At 39.3% G+C, this 14,069-nt stretch overlaps 1 long non-coding RNA gene across 1 annotated transcript in view; it reads left to right on the forward strand.

Moving 5' to 3' along the window:
* The window catches only part of LOC134535695 (uncharacterized), a 159,122-nt gene that overhangs the window by 81,086 nt on the left and 63,967 nt on the right, over positions 1-14,069 (forward strand). Inside the window, exon 2 of the long non-coding RNA XR_010075678.1 lies at positions 7,589-7,631. This is a non-coding gene — a long non-coding RNA (uncharacterized LOC134535695). The remainder of the gene's footprint in view (positions 1-7,588; positions 7,632-14,069) is intronic.

The following is a 14,069-nucleotide window of genomic DNA, read 5'->3' on the forward strand; positions in this document are numbered from 1 at the left end:
ACTGATTGGTTTGTTGCTACAGAGTTGCTATAGTTAATTTAATCTAGTTTGAACAGTCTTCATCCACTCGGCGTTCCCCTGTCCACTTCTGGCACAGGATCGTCCAGAGCAAATTAAAATAACCGTGGTCAGGCAAGTCACCTGAGGCAGATGTGTTGTGTGCGAAAGTCTACATTGTCCAACAAAGGAGAACCGGGATTCGTTTAACTTTCAAGATTTCAAGATGAATGAAGATAAAACCACGCCAGGAAAGAAGTTACCTTACTTACAGGAATGACTCCGGTGTGTTGACTTTCCGTCTGAGCAAATCCTCTCCTGCGTTGATACAGGCTTCGGAACGCTCACACTGGACAGATTGATCCGTCATTAATCTTCTAAATCTCCTACATACTATCCCTGATGTGAGTATCCTAACATACTTTTATTCTTAATTATTTGTTCTTCATGACCCTTGACTGCCTTAGATATTCTTAATAATTAAGTCTTCCGGGGCTGAAATAAAAAACTGGGTGTCTATATATATAATGATACTTTATTTCTTGATCAATTCTGGCTTATACATATTTATATACATTATTATATATTTATTAATATTACCAGCACACCAGTTGATTACAAATGATATTGTAAACGCTTTAAAATTATGTTTGCATACAATATACGTTCGGTCTATGGATTAACGATACAATTAAAATAATATAAAAATTCATGTAATACGAAGCCTAACCAACCGGTTCAATTAATCACTCGCAAGAAGAACCGCAAAATAAACTCGCAAAAAAGCGTATCTGATTTAAACTCACGTGATACCATTTTTTATATTATTTGGCGACAGGGTATTCTCAAGTCTCGTCCTCGCTTGTTAGATGTTGGTCTTCTCCGCGATTCACCACAGCTCATTACAGACGTCTGTTTTCTTCGACCTCTGTTGTTCGGGTTTAATCTTCTCTGTTCTTTGTTATCATCCTCATTCCTACAACATCTTCTTTTCCTTTTTTTTAAGGTTTTCTTTGACCAATCAGAAGTGTTATTCTTCTTAAAGTATTCTCTCGCTCTAAATCTCATTTCCAGTTCTTCGGAGGCTGATGCTACTGTCATGGGACATCTAGTGGACAGTCGGGAAGACGCAGCGCGCGTAGGGTGCTATAGTTTTTTTTAATATAGAGGAGGGAAAAATCTTCTAAAGACACCGCCTTGAGGGATGATAATTAGAGACCGGAAAAATTTGCGGATTCATTTCGTGATAGGCTGAAATTCAAACATATGTATAATTCTGCTGGATCTGCTATTGGCTCGCGGTTTAACTGGAGCTCTCTGGGCCAATGAGAGACTATCGACCAAAGAAGCGTCGAATCACAAGCTACCCAGTGGAGACGACTCATAATTTAGTAACCAATGAACACGCATCTTTACTTGAGAAGTGCAGAGGATAATGGAGGCTATCCTAGAGGTCATTGAATCCGCGAATTTTTCCGGTCCCTAATGATAATACGTAGGGACCGGAAAAATTCGCGGGTTCAATGACCTTTAGGATGAAATTTATAGTTCTACGTACACTCGGTCAAATGTCACCCTCTCATTGGCCGCTGTCTTGTGAAGGTGTCCCAACGTAGCGGCCTGTGATTCGACACAGCTTCAGTTGAGTGTTTCTCACTGGCCCAGAGTCATCAAGGTAAGTTGTGAGCCAATAGCTGAGGCAGCACTGAGGTATAACTATTTGAATTTTAGGCTGTCGTGAAATGAATCCACGAATTTTTCCGGTCTCTAATAATACGTGATGGTCGGTAGTGTGGAATTTCCACCCACTAAACCCCTCCCTTCCATTTCCCCGTCTGGGCCGTAACCGCGCTGGCATTACTTCAACACAGTCCGTGTTGCGTCAAGCGACGTCCGCTCCCGATACACTGGTCTCGCTCTCAGATGTTTTTTGACGTGTCAACGTCTAATTAATCGATGAAAGCCGGCTGCACGCACAAAAATGTGTCCCGTTACGTGGTGTCCCGTTACGCTGTGTCTTGTTAAGCTGTGTCCCATACGCTCATTGTACGCTTGCGCCGCATCTATCTCTCTTCCACTCGATTGGAACAACCATCGATTTGACTTTTTCGAGGCACATTAATCTTGAAACACTCCCATTCGTTTCCTACCTTAACAGAATAACACAGATTGGAAGAAGTTAAACATGTATAAAAGTTATAATTAAAATAATCTCTTCGTTAAAGTAATAAACATATTTGAATTAATGAGTGCAAATAAAAGTAAATTTATCAATTAAATTGTAGATTTCAATTCACTCCTTCTTTGTATCCATACAAAATAGTGATAATTCAGTAAAAATGATTGAATTTGATTCATAAAAATATGAAATCATTTCATCAATGTTTCGCAATGACGTTGTCACAAACTATTGTCCGTAAACCGACTTTACAGACAACCAATTTTTTTCCTTGAGAATGCACCGCACGTAGGCAGCGATTTCATTCCAGTTTTCTTCTGTTTGTATCACGAGGTTCACTAGGCTCGCCATAGTGCGGGCCGCGTGACGGTAAGAGAGCTGTGGTAGTGATAGCTTCAGCCCAGACCCCCCACCACCACCAGAGCAACTCCCCTGCCGCCCGACAAGCCACGCCCTTCTCCACACGTCCTCTGTCATCCTTCCTGCCGCGACCGCACGCAACTCTCGCCTCTTATCTGTCTGGCCACCGGGTTCCTGCGTTATCCTCGTCATTGTCCGGAGACGAGTTACAACTCTCTACTGGCATCATCAGTGAACCGTCTCTCGTTCGACTCGCCCCGAACAATAATCAAAAAATTGGTTGTCTCTAAAGTCGGTTCACGGACGATAGTTTAACGTGACAACGTCATAACAAAACATTGATGAAATGATTGCATACTTTTATGAATAAAATTGAACCATTTTTATTGAATTATCACTATTTTGTATGGATACAAAGAAGGAGTGAAATGAAATCTACAATTTAATTGATAAATTTAGTTTTATTTGCACTCATTAATTCAAATATGTTTATTACTTTAACGAAGAGATTATTTTAACTATAACTTTTATACATGTTTGCTATTTAACTTCTTCCAATCCGTGTTATTCTGTTAAGGATAGGAGGATGATAGGAAAAGTAGGAAACGAATGGGAGTGTTTCAAGCTTAATGTGCCTCGAAAAAGTCAACTCGATGGTTGTTCCAATCGATTGGAAGAGAGATAGATGCGGTGCAAGTGTACAATGAGCGTAACGGGATTAATCGTAACGGGTCAATATGCGTAACGGGACAATTTATTGTGTTTGCAGCCGGCGTTCATCGGTTTATTAGACGTCACGTCAAAAAAAACATATCACTCATGCAATTCGGACACAAGTTAAAAAACTGGCAGAAGTCAATTTAAAAAAAAACTTTTTGCATAGCCTACAGGTGTAGGTAGATTTCGAAGTACGTAGGTACCTATTTTATTCTGGAAATATTTTGGAAACTTTTATGGACTTCTGGAAAATTTTAAGAACTTAATGTTCATAACATATAAATGTTGTCCAATATTAGAAATTTATCCATTAAATATTTGCTAATTTTCTACGCAGCGAAAATATTACGAATATTTCTAAATAAATGTAACCAGCATTAAATAGTTTAGAACGCAGCATTGAATAGCATAGAACAATTTTCATATTATATGGCAATAATGTAATTATTTAATTTTTGACCTTCAAACACTATTTTAAGATGGTTTAAAATAAATTAAAACGAATTCGATACTAAGAAAGTTTTGATTTTAAAAAATTTCATACCATGTTTTAATAATATATTATTTTATTGCTTTTGAAGTTAATAGTACTACTTTCAGCACATATTTAAGCTGCCTTAAACAGTTTGTCAACATATCATTTTAGTTACTTTAGTTCGTTTATTGAAATTCCCAATTGAGATTTAAAATGTAGTTTATATCTGGTTCTATAAAACGGTTTTCTTTTTTTGCCAAATGAAATGTTTAGCAAGGTTTTTTTTGCAGCAAGAGCCAGTAAGGATCACAGTTCTGAATAACAGAACGAAGTTTATGAAGAAAAACTGATTTTCCGGTAAAAAATCACTACATATATTTCAATTGTATACTTAAAAGGTTTTTTTTTAAAAGAATATGTATTGATAACACTCTCACAATCACGTATTAACGTATAAATGTGGGTTAACGTTTTAGTAATAGGTGTTTAAGGATGCAGGAAAATTTGTAATTTTCTTGCGCAGTAAACACAACAGGCTACATCCATTATTTTCCTTGCGCGCTCGAAGCAATATGAGGATAAAAATGGGCTAGACGTTTTCTGCGCTCCAGGAATGAGACCCCTTGCAGCGGAATCACGCCGGCAGATAAGGCTTAAGTAAGAGTGCGTGGGCGAGAAAAACAAGGGTCGCTCAGCAATTACAGCAGAGCAATCCAATTGCAAAAACGAATTAGGGAGGAGATTACATTTGCTACTCCTCCCCGCGACCGGAAATGGAATGTTAACTTTTCCTGCCTCTGTCGTCTGTCGCGTTGTTGTTGTTGTTGATAGCCAAACCGCGACAGGCAATTCAGTTGTTATTGTCTCTATTACAGCCACAGTCCAGAAGCGCCTGTCTCTCATTGGTGGCTGGCAACCCGGAAGTACCGTTGCTTTGTTGTGCCCCCAGCTAACTTTGGAAAACTCGTGTGTCTGAGCATTAATTGTCTTTAGGACAATGTGTTTGGACATTGCCCTAAGGAACTTCAAACGAAGAACAAACCTACAGCAAATAAACGGTATATATTATACATTTACGACTCCAGAGGGCTGCGCAACTACAAGCCAATCGTTATCTACCGACTACCGACTAAAATTCCTAGCAGCTCTCTTGTTCACTTAAAAAAAAAATATTAACAGTCTGAGGCTAATGCGATGAACTTAAAAATAAAGTGTGACGGTGTAGTGGTTCAAAGCAGGACACACATTTCAAAAGGAACCGGGTGGATAGTCCAGTCTGTCACTTCAAAATTTAGATTTTCTGTGGTTTCCAGACATCATTCCAGACCAATTCTGTAATAATTACTTACCATAAGTCATGGCCGATTCCTTCACCAATATCCCTGTTATGTTGTTCGTGTGTTACCGCCTATAATGACCTTGCTGTCCACAAGACGTTACACCGAAATAAAAAGGGGGTTTGTCTGTAAAGTCGGTTTACGTACGATAATTTTACGTGATAACATCATAAGAAAACATTCATGAAAAATTGAACACTTTTTAATTTTCACATATTATTTACAGTTTTGCTAATTTAATTTAAATAATTTGTTTAAATATAATCACGAACAATTATTTAAAAAGCCCCCGCCCTTAACCTGTTTGATATTATAGAAGATTTTCTCGCACGGTGGTTGGCCGGTTCTTGCATGCCCGGCTCAGGCGGAACGTGATAACAAGTCATGCATTTTCCGTGCGTGCAGCCGGCGTTCATCGATTTATAAGACGTTATCACGTCAAAAAAAAGTCATCGAGGCAGAAGACACTCGGATAACATCTTATGTGTAGCTGCAGGTGGTATTCAAATATTGAAATGTTTGATACGCCCTTGCATGTGCTCTCAGGCCGCCGTCACGTGACTGGCCCGGTCGAGGCTTGGAGGCTGCCACAGCGCGGGAGAGCTGGAGATCGCAAACCCTGAAGGCCCGGGACCCTGAAGGCCCGGGACCCTGAAGGCTCGGCCTTCAGGCGCGCGATCTCCCGTGTTGTTTCAGGCGCGCCGTCCAGGGAACGAGGACGGAAACACGACCTGTCGTTACGCCCCAACGACCTGCCTGCCAAAATATCACTCGGACGACCGAATTCCTCAGGCATGATTTTAAACAGTTTTAAATTTTTTTTCACGTGATCGCGTTAAACTTTTATAAACAAACCGTTGGAGGCCAGTCCAGTGTTATCTTTGAAAGATTTGTGCAATGGGAGTGCATGACTTAATTTAAGCTTTTGGACATATGCCATTGCTAAGCACTTTTTCCGTAGAAGAAAACTAAAAAAATACCCAAAAGACAAAAACACAAATTAAGCAAAAAATTGCTGTTGTCAACACCACAATGGTGTTTATATATTGTCGACAACAACAAAAAGACAAAAACACAAATTAAGCAAAAATTTGCTGTTGTCAACACCACAATGGTGTCTATATCCTGTTGACAACAGCAATTTTTTTACTTAAGTTGTGTTTTGTCTTTTGGGTATTTTTTAGTTTTCTTCTACAGAAAAAGTTCTAAGCAATGGCGTATGTCCAAAAGCTTACATCAAGTCAGCCCAGTGTGTTATTCTGAACAACATAACAACAAGGTTTAATTGAACACCGTGGGTCCTATAACAGGGACACAAATATCGTTGTGATTAATTATTACAATTCAAATCAAACAACATTCACAAATCAAGGGAAATGAGATAATTCATAAAGCCAACTTCTACACGTTTCTCAAGAAGGAACTGCTAGACCGGTAAATGGTTGTACACAAGAGTTTTTTGGTTAAGAAACGAGTTCAAAAATTTTTCCTGATTTATAACAAAGACACTTGATTCGGTTTTGAACATGGTTAAAAAAAGATTTTAAATAATTATTAACTACGTGAAAGATGGCAGGATGGAGGACTCCGGGCCAATTAGAAACGCTCAGCTGAAGAAGCATCGTATCCCGAGTTCTCCAGTTGAGACGTCTCACAGTTCAGCAGCCAATGGGCAGGTGGCATTTACCCGAGAATGCAGAGGAATGTGACGTCTAGCACAGAGATATTTGAACCCGGGAATTATTCCAGTTCCTTGTTATGTTTGAAAATACTTATCGGTCAACTTAAAAAAAAATTCCAATAATAATTAAGAGTTCTCTACATAAATTTTTAAATGAAAGGTTACATCACAGTTATTGTTAGTTATTTTTTTCCAAGTTATGATATGATAAATGCTGTCTTATGTAAAGAACTATTTTAAAGATAAATATTAAATAACAATTCGTAAGCACAACATTCTGATTTCATGTAATGTCTACAGCTAAATTGTTTTATATTTTAGCTCATAATCATAATGCAATACTTAATTAACTTCATTCTTTAAGCGTGTATCCTCTCACCGTATAAATGAGCCCATGAGACTTGGGTTAGTTGAAGATGTTACATACACAGTTACAAGTATTCCCATTTTTACACACACGTTGCAGACAAGTGGATTTGTGTGTAAACAGACTTACGCAGTTTCACGTTCACTTGCGATTTTAAAAATGGCCTATAAGAAACACTTATGCATCATGTCATAACAATAAATTGTGATTTATAGATTTAAAAAATTGAGTGCCGTTATATCCATCCCAGTGACTAGTGTACAGTTTATAAAGATGATTTAAAGGTTTGCTTAATTTATGAGAGGATTTTTCTGTGTGGGAGAAAATACAATTACTTATAAAAAAGACCTGTGATGATTTGACTAATGAAATTTATTTAATGTATTGAATATTTACTAATAACAAAAACAATTTGGTCTTCTGTTCATTTGATCAGGTGATTAATGTAATGTAATGTAATTCTTTTTTTTTCCAGTTTTCAGAATGGACGGATCATGACAATGGTATTCCTGAGATTGGTGAGTTTTTCCAAAAAAAAAAACTTTTTAAATTGGAATAAGAGGTCATTATTTTATAACTCAAAATATATCTTGATTTATTACAGAGAAACTTATAACGCATTCCATTAATTTCCACTAAAGTTAACGTGGGTATAAAATATCTGATACCTCATGATAACTTCATTTTTTTGTAAGTTGATATGAACTGAGCCTAACAAGCATGGGCTAAAATTTAAAAAAAAATATATATTTTTTTTAAAAAATAGTTTTTCTGAGGAGTTATGTAACACTTTCCATTTTAGTCGCTGTTTTACCGCTATTACAACCAAAAAAGTAAACGGTAAGAAAATGTTAATATTTTTCATAAGGATTATTCACATGTCTAAATTATAAATTTCACAGAATTGTTAAGACATGATGTCTCGTGTAAATCTGGCTATTGCATGACTAACTTTGGACAGCTGGACTTTGTAGCTGATGATGTATCAAGCCCGCATCATACGGCTACTGGCCGCGTAGTGAAAATGTTGTACGAACTGAAAGTAAATCCTCTTCATAGGGAACTCTGTCAACAGCAGTGCGAGGCAGAGACCATGCTAACTTGGTGCAAAAAAAATTGTTATACTATAGCTACAGTTTCACGAGGATATTCTCGTGATAAGCTGAATTTTGAAAATTTTTATTGGTAGGATATCCCCCTAATACGAAACTCTTTATTATATTTAATACTGTTTTAGCCGTTATTAAAAACCACAATTATTAACTTCGAGTGTAAAAATTTGTAGCTGAAAACTCTCAACTTCCCTGCATGCAACGAGAAAATAAAGTAAAATGTATCAATCCAAAGAACACGACAGAACACGCTGAATGAACGACAACGGCTTCTGTGCGTCGAGAACTTGTCGTACTATCCATTGACCCCCTGCAGGTGTGGACGCGAGAAAGGCGGCTGCGCGCGACAAGCGGCTAAGCGCCTCGGAGGAAGGAGTACTTCAAACCGCGGCTCGAGGCCTTGTGAAACGGGAAGCCTTCATTTCACAGACGAGAGAGCCTCACCCGAAGTTCCCCGATTTCATGCTCGCTAATTTTTTATTCCGTTCTATCTCATCGTATAAACCGGTGTGGCATTAAATTTTGCGGTCGATTAGGATAGGTTAGCTACATTATAAATACTTTAAAACATTGTGGATGGTTGGTTATATTAGGTAAGTATAGCTACATTAAAAATACTGTAAAATCATTTTATGGTTGCTTAGCAAATAACGTTTTAATATTTAGCTATCCAGGGCTAGGAAACCGTTTACATGATTTCACAGTATCTTTAACGTAGCTATCCTAACCAAATCAACCGTCCACAATGTTTTAAAGTATTTATAATGTAGCTTACCTAACCTTTTACAATGAACAAAAAAAAAACCGAAGATGCACAATCGGTAGGGACCGAAAAAATTTGCGGGTTCAATGCCCTCTAGGATGAACTTTATAGTTCTACGTACACTCGGTCAAATGTCACCCTCTCATTGGCTGCTGTCTTGTGAAGGCGTCCCAACGTAGCGGCCTGTGATTCGACACAGCTTCGGTTGAGAGTTTCTCACCGGCCCAGAGTCATCCAGGTGAGTTGTGAGCCAATAGCCGAGGCAGCACCGAGGTATAACTATATGAATTTTAGGCTGTCGTGAAATGAATCCGCGAATTTTTCCGGTCTCTAACGATCGGAGGTTCGGCTCTCTCGTCTATGAAAAGAAGGCTTCCCTTGTGAAACACACGCGCCGCCCACGCGAGCGGATGTGAGCGCCTGTGAAACGAGCGCGGGGGGCATTAAACCTCTCGCGCGGGTTTATTGTGCTGCTGCTCCTTCTGGGAAACAAGTCTCCCGCGCGGGTCGACCAATAAAAGTTACTTCGTTTGGGCGGAAGTTGCTACCGTGTATACACATTCAACAAAACCGTTTACTAAATACAAGTAAAAATATATATATACTCGCGAAGTTAATCCGGGAGTAATTACCTCTTTAAAAAACTTCTGAGAGTGGTAGCAGCTACGCTGGAAACTTCAGAACGTTGAAGTTGAAAGAAGGCGAACTTCAACCACAGAAGATAAGAATATGCGGAAGAGAATAAACCATTAATTCGATAGAGAAAATAGCCTCGCTTATTGGGAAACGTCATTTTTGTCAAGTTACACAAGTCGCTGACTGCACAAGCAACTGATCTTAGCCACAAACATGTTGATTGGGACTACGCAAATTAACAGAAAGTAGTTCGGTTGCCTACGCAAACACTTGATAATCCCAACAAAATACTCTGCAAGGTCAATTTTTGGAAACATTTTATGCCTGCCTCGAAACAGATATTTTAATGTATTCTCACGGCCCGAGTTTGATTTTTATATTATTTAACATTTACAAATTATCGTTCTAAATGACTTGCAGAACAGCATCTTCTTCAAAGAAATGTTTAAATGAAATTAATTGTATTTTATTGGATGAGTGGGTAAAACAAGTACGAAAAGTAATAAAGTTTAAATTTTGATCATAATAATGCTATTTAATCTATTTTTAAAAGCTTCAAGGAAATAGATTAAAAAATGTCGTGCAAGTATTATTAATCACGAACCATCCGCCGATGATACTAAACTTGGTGTACGTCTTTTTTTTTTTAAAAAAATATTAACGGAGAACATCAACAAATTCAAAGGAGGTTTCGTGTTCAAAATTTTAGTTTCGCGCCTTAAATAATAGCAAAGACGTGAAAATTTCGGCCAGGCGGGCAACATCGAGTCTTTTCTGCAAATTCAAATATTTTTTCATCAATCGTGATGAAGCTACTGAGCTAATTTTTTTTTTTGTTTGACAAGGCATAGGACTTAGCAAGTAAACACTTGTGAAGTGGTGTGGTTACCAAGACAGCGGCGCTTATAGGTAGGGACAGGAAAAATTCGCAGTTTCGATGACCTCTAGGATAGACTCCACGCTCCTCTATGTACGCGAGGAAAATTACACCAGCTCATTGGCTACTGACTCGTGACACCTGATAAACTGGGATGCTTGTGATTATTACGTTGAGGGTCATTCATTGGCTCACAGTCCTTCAGGCAAACTGTGTTCCAATCGCTGAAGCGGCAATAAGTAACACGCACTTGGATTCTAGCCTGTCGCGAAACGAAACCGCGAATTTTTCCCGTCTCTACTAATAGGCTAGAACCTGTTAGTAACACGTGGTTGCAACAAAGGTACAGAAGGTCTGGGAGATATGATTTATGCATGCATCGGCGTGCCAAAAATTTGGGGTTAAACAGTTAAAAAATTGTAAGAGATGGAAGAGATGGCATAAACAAAGACGGCGAGGGTTTATTGTGCCTGAAAGAGTGAAACATGCGTAGCGCGACGGAGATCAACTCTGCACGGGGCACTGGTAGGTCGGCCCGTGATGAAGACAAGACCCCCCCCTTCACTCCTGCTCCTGGTGACGTCATCGCTCCGCCGGGACGGGGCATTACTCGCTCGGCGAGTAATGAAGTCGCCTGCGCGGCGCGGTGATTGCCTGAATGGCGCCACCATCAGGAAAGTGGTGTGGGGAGGGGTAGGAGTGGGGGCAGCTTAGCGCCGGCACGAGACCCGGTCACCTCGGTGTCCGCTGCACGAACGACAGCCCGCACTGTGCGCATCGCGCCTCCGTTCCGTTACGCCATGCACCGGCATCGAACGTTGTCGACGTCACAGATAACTAGAGACCGGAAAAAAATCGCGAATTCATTTCGCGATAGGCTAAAATACAAATAGTTATACATCAGTTCTGCCTCTGCTATTGGCTCACAACTCACCTGGATGACTCTGGGCCAATGAGAAACACCCGACCAAAGCTTTATCGAATCACAGGCTGCTACGCTGGAACGTCTCACAAGACAGCAGCAAAATGAGTGGATGGCATTTGACCGAGTGTACGTAGAACTGTGGAGTTCATCCTGGAGGTCATTGAACACGCGGATTTTTCCGGTCCCTACAGATAAATGTTCAAGTATGGTCCGAAATTAATTTTTGTTGCTAAAACAAATTGTTCGAAGGCACATCTAATAGGTTTAAGGTTGTAAAATTATAGTCATTATGTTTATTCAAACAATTTTACTAAATTGAAAGGAAAATTTGAAACATGTATTTTTTTTTGTGTGTTTCAAACAAAGTTTTCTCTCGGCGCCAATCTCCATCTTAAACACCTAGCAGTGACAGGAAAAAAAATTATATACGAAGGTTCGGCGACTTGTACTGTCCATGTATTGTCGACCGAGAGAAGTTTTGAGTGGGTTTTCACAGGCCTCGTGTATCTGCGGCCGTGCCACTCGCTACGAGTTGTCGGGAAGCAGCACGACAGCACAGGTTATTGCTGTTCACGGAAGGAGAAACCACTCAAAGAGGAATCGATTGCCTGCGGTAGACGTAAGGGATCCACGGAAGATGGAGACGAATGGATGAACATGTAAAATTGATATGAAAAACATTTGAAGTTTGTACAAATAACTTTGATAAAGAGTAGAAAAGACGGAGATAAGAGGGAATTATATCCTAGCGGAAGAGAGAGAGAGAGAGAGAGAGAGAGAGAGAGAGTTATGTACACAACGACATCAGAGCACACAGCTGGTCATGTTCTACGAAAACGGTGGTATTGAGAGTAATTTTTCATGCTTGGCGTAGTTTCAAATGTTTAACTTTCACTAAATGAAAAATATATGCAGCACATACTTTTTGCATAATTAGCTTCTAAAGTTACATTTTTAAAGTTTTTGGGTTGTGCAAATAAGGAGAATTTAATTTATTGCAGAACTGAAACTTTTTAGGTTTAACTGCAATGCCACTGGCTACTTCATGATATGGTTTGCATTTCTATCACAAAAGCTCATTTCATGTTTCTTGGCTGTCAAAATCGTAACAAATTTGAGAATTCTATGAAACAACAGCTTTTTTTCATCAATGGTCCAGTAATGAACTAAAAGAGCTTCTTTCACTCTCTGGCGACAGTGGGATAAGAAATGTCGCAGACATGATTCAACTGTATTGTTTCTGAAGAATAACAATAATATATATTCGCTAGTAATAACAATCTCCAATAATCGCTTCTGATAATACGACAGACTGAACTATATGACGCAGTGGTAAACATTTAGACTTGCAGTGAAGTTCCGATACAGCCAACATGGTCTCTGTCTGAATGTCTTCCGAAATCACTCCAGGCAAATCTATGATGATAAATTATTATAGTCCATTGATAGCGAGTGTTATAAGTCGCAAATTCATTTCGCAACGGATTGAAATTATTACCTTTCTGCACAGAAGTTTTTTTCTGTACTTTTACAAAAGATTTCTTTGGAAACAAATTACCAATTAATAGCTTGTAATACTATAATATAACACATGACAATGGTTACCTTGGCATATGTGGAATATATTTTTCGAGACATTTTTTTGCAATAAAAATTGCCGCATAACTTTATTTTTTAATTTATTTTTCATTCAAACATGATATTTTTAATCCATGGAAAAAAATTAATTAATATTCATTAATTTGTCTTTTTGTTTTATTATGCTTAATAATTTGCGCGGATTATACTGGAAAACTTTTCAGGACGGTTCACAAATGACTTTAACTATTCTAGGTACTAGGAAAACACAAAATTAGAAATTCCCGGGTAAGAATATTCATGTTCTATTAACAATGCAATGCTTCTGCGTTTGTTTCTCGGTTTACACGAATGACTATGACCTATGAGCCGATGAGAAACAATCGTGAAAGGAACTGACTGTGTAGTCCATCCTGAAAATCATTTAAACAGCGGATTGTTCCAGTCCCCGTGATCCACTGACAAGGGGGGGGGGGGACCCGAGCGTGCAGGCGTGTGCCGTATAGGCGCGGATCCAGAGGGCGCAAGTGTACAGTCGCTGAGACGTGGGGGAGGCGATCCCCCGCCACGGAGATATCTCGGGGAAGAGACGCCGATGTGCGAACAATTCGCAATCTGCCGTAAGGGGGGGGGGGGGGGCTTCATCACGGGCCTCTTGTGACACCCCAAGCAGGCGGGGGGGGGGGGGAGGGGGAGATGGGCGCGGACCAATGGCACGGGGTCATTCATTCCCCCTCCCCTCTTCATCCGTCCCGAACCAGGCGTCTGCCCGCGCCGCCCTTCGCCAAAATAAAGTCTGTCCACAAAAGAATACTACCCAGTTTCAACGGTACATTGCAAAAGGTTTAATTTAGACTATTTACAACATGTACACCGAATTTAAGATAAGCTAACTTGGTTTTTATTTTTTTCTTACAAATGTTCAATATGTGCACCTTCAGTTATACGGCACACGTCCAACCTAAAGTACAAAATCTTCCCGCAACTCAATTCTGGAAAATCATCAGGTAGCGGCGGAACTTAGAGACGATTATAATCTCTCTACTTATTAACAATCATCAATAT

Source organism: Bacillus rossius, chromosome 10, assembly GCF_032445375.1.
Source record: "Bacillus rossius redtenbacheri isolate Brsri chromosome 10, Brsri_v3, whole genome shotgun sequence".
In the NCBI taxonomy this organism is placed as follows: Eukaryota; Metazoa; Arthropoda; class Insecta; order Phasmatodea; family Bacillidae; genus Bacillus; species Bacillus rossius.